The sequence below is a fragment of the Carlito syrichta genome, unplaced genomic scaffold, assembly GCF_000164805.1.
Source record: "Carlito syrichta isolate Samal-C Ts95f unplaced genomic scaffold, Tarsius_syrichta-2.0.1 Scaffold315995, whole genome shotgun sequence".
NCBI classification, from domain to species: Eukaryota; Metazoa; Chordata; class Mammalia; order Primates; family Tarsiidae; genus Carlito; species Carlito syrichta.
The window spans coordinates 355,785-359,762 of NW_007260091.1; positions in this window are offsets into that span (position 1 = coordinate 355,785).

The window sequence follows — 3,978 nt, forward strand, 5'->3', positions numbered from 1 at the left end:
CAAGGTTTACTTAGTTTTCTGTCTCGCAGTGGGACAGATATCATTGCCACATTTCAACTATTTGGGCTATGGATATGTTCTCTGGTATCACCCACTACTGACAGCGTTGTCACAGCAAAGACCCTGTTACTAATTGATGACAGTCTTAAATACAAATGACATGAGAATGTTTCCTTTCCTCAGCTTTAGGGCAAGATCATTCATGCGCACCCTCTCTCAAATGTTGAGCACCATGTGCCAGACTCTTTTTCAAAGTTGTAAAATGCTATAGGGTAGGTGTTATTCTTGTTGCCTTTTTTACAGAAAAGAACATCGAGGCACAGAAAGGTTAGAAAAGGTTAGAAAAGTCCTCAATATGAGACCAGCAGGGGCAGGCAGAGCCAGCCCTAGCCCAGAGCAAGATACTCTTCACCACTCCATAAGACTCTCTCCTTAGTATCCAAAGTGCCATAAGGGGTCCTCTCCATGGATAAACATGGACATCTGACTGTTTCAGTAGTGATGCATTTAATCCCTCACTCATGTATTTAACACCCTTTTTTATTGAATACCTACTGTAATGGCAGGGACAGTGCTGGAGAGTGGGAATTCATTATAAAAATAGCAAACACTGTGTCAACACACAGAGTGGATATTTTAAAATTATCTAAATTAATTTCTTAAAAAAAACCTAAAATTAAAATACAAAAGTGCCAAAAAATTATATACCTTTTAAGCAATGTTATCTATGTATTATTTTTTAAAATTTAATTAAATTACGTTAGCAATGTGTAGTATGACGTTTGCTCAATTTCTTTGACCGTCCTGCCCATCATATGGTGACTCTAGCATTCGTTTGATTAATGTCATCTTTTGAGTGAATATCATACTTAAAATGCATATACATTTTTTGGCACCCCCTGTACATGTAAGTAATTAATTCATGAAATCTGGATTGCTGCTACAAGCCCAGGGAGGTGCTTGTGAAAGACACTGCAGAAGCACCCATCTGGGTCTGGATGGCCAGGGAACACATCTCTGACATTACTCACAGGGATATCAGCCAGGTCTTACTTTAGCCAGAGTTTCTACAATGGCAAAGTGCCACTATATTTGCTTCTATAGCATTTGGATACTTGATTCCTGCCCAGCGGAACTGTGTCAGCCAGTGGCTGAGTTTTAAAAATAATAATAAAAGATGACTGCCCAAAAAGTTTCCAAAAGCCAATCTTCTTATTACCTCACCCTGGCCCTCTTTGACTCCTTAGAGTAAAATTTTAATAAAGTGACATGTCACAAAATATGTTCCCCAGACCTAAAATCTCTGATAGTTCTCCACCCTTAAGCCTTGCACCCAACATTAGTTTGGAATTTATTTAAAGTTTGTCCCTGCCTACTGATTTGAAAATTTTATTTAATTATTATTATTTTTTAAAGAGAGAAAGTCTCACTCTGTAGCTTAGGTTGGAGTGTAGAGGTGCTATCATAGTTCATTGTAACCTCAAAATCCTAGGCTCAATCAATCCTCCTGTCAGCTTCCTGAATAGCTGAGCCTACAGTCACTATGCTCAGCTAAGTTTTTAATATATTTTATAGAGATAGGGGTCTTACTATGTTGCCCAAGCTGGTCTTGAACTCCTGACTTCAAGCAATCCTTGGCCTCCCAAAATGCTGAGATTACAGGTGTGAGCCACTGCATCCAGTCTAGAAGTTTTAATATATAACAATGTCTTAATTTTCTTAAACGCTGTGTAGACAGGGTTAATATTTCCAGCAGCAGGATCTTAAATAGCTTGAAATTCCTTTATGCACTTTGTCCTTTAAAATCTTTCTGAGATGCGTTAATACAGCTTTTTATCTTGGTAACAGTCTGATGAATAAAATAAAACTTATCTCTAATTAATTCAGGATCTTGGCTCCCTTGACGAGATTTCTCAGGATATCAACATTTCTTATTCATTGCCCATATTTGGATGTGGAGAACACAGTCCCTGGTGAGGAAGAGGCTGTATAGTTTTAATGGATGACAGAGAAATGGCAGAGTTGCCTCCACCTTCCATCTCTCAGAGAGAATCACAGCAGACCAGGTAGAAAGGATGAGGGGAACACAGAACTGTTAACCCAGAGTTGTTCAGAGCTCCCTTCCCCTCCAACCAGAGAAGTTCTGTTATTACCTGCTTCAAATTTGGAGCTTCTGTGAGGATTTCAATGTAAAAAAAGGACACCACAGATTTCCAAGTTAGAGAACTGCTGATAACTGGCTTGAATTATTCAAGTACCCAAACTACATGAATTGAATTCAGAGCAAACTAGGAATTTGCAGCTGTGATTTTTTTTTTTTTTTTTAGTCCAGAATACATCAATAGTAGAATACTGGAAATCTTTTTCAGAAGGCTAGAAAACCAAGCCCCTCCCAAAGGAAGATTCTATAACTCAGTGAATTGGCTCTCAGCCTGGACCATTTACCTTGGAAATTTCTGCAGTAAACAAATTCCTCACAAAAGCTGACTTTCTTAAAACTCACCTCTTTTAAAAAGTACTGTGGAGAAATTATGACTAAATCATGGTTAAAATTTTGACTGAGAATAGTGTTACTTCACATGCTACAAGAAACCTGAGTTACTGTGAAAAAGTGCTCTCTATAAATCCCAAGTACTTAAGCTTTCCAGTTGGTTTCCTTTCCAAAGAGCCAACAAATATGTCCTAGGTTCTCTTGGGAAATAAAAGTATTCCATAGTATTCTCTATTCCATAGAGAGAAAACTCAGAGCAGAAACCAAGGAAAAAAGCAGATTACATTAAGAACAAAGGGCATGATAGACACTATGAAGTTAGCATTTCACGTGACATGTTTAATTCTAGCAAGAGGGCTGGACACAGCAGCTCACACTTGTAATCTCAGCACTTTGGAAAGCCAACTCGAGAGGATTGTCTTGACGCCAAGAGTTTGAGACCAGCCTGGGCAACACAGCAAGACTCCATCTCTACAAAAAATAAAAAAATTAGCCAAATGTAGTGGTGCTCATCTGTAGTCCTAGCTACTCAGGAGGCTGAGGCAGGAGGATTGCTTGAGCCCAGGAGTTCAAGGTTACAGTGAGCTATGATTGTGACACTGCACTTCAGCCTGGGTGACAGAGTGATATCCTGTCTCTAAGAAAAAGAAAGAAGGAAGGAGGGAAGAAGGGAAGGTAGGAAGGAAGGAAGGAAGGAAGGAAGGAAGGAAGGAAGGAAGGAAGGAATACACCAAGGGAAGGACGAATCAACCAAAGGGAGCCCCCCAAAAGAGGAACCAAATCTAATGTGCATTGCTAAGAGGAAGGGAAGCAGAAAGCATCCAGATATGGAGGAGAGGAAGAAAGTGTACATCATGCTGTGAGGAGCTAATCTTGCTCCTTCTGAGTAGATTCATTTCCTGGCTCCACTCAGCAAGAAGGATGGAGGAGAACCAGCTTCAGCATCACAGAGGTATGGCTCTTGGCTCTTGACTCCCTAGACTTCTGCAGAAGTTACACCCTCCATAGGCTTCTGGTACCATCACACATTTCTGACCGCTGCAGTGCCTTCCAAGGCTGGAACACTTATTAATTCAGGAAGTTGTCACTGTGGAATATGGAGTGAGACAGAGCCCCAAATAACTCAAACAGCTCTAAAAGTAACCAAGAGGTAAGTTGTGTGGAACTTTCCAGCTTGTTAAAGCAAAACAGAAGGAAAGATACAGTTTTCCAAGTAAACTAGCAGACCGTTCAACATACATTCAGTTTGTGCATAAAGTCTTTCTGGATCATGGGTAAGTTAAAATAATGGCTACAATCAGATCCTGCTTACTTACTTACTGACTTTCCTAAAAAAACTGCAAGCTTCATGAGTTTGTCTGTTTTGTTTACCATGTATCCCAAGGCTTGAGAAAGCCTGGTGCAATGTAGGCACTCACATTTCTTAATTATTCAAGGAAGACATGCAAAAGTCATTTATAATTATGAAATACAACTCATGGGTCTCT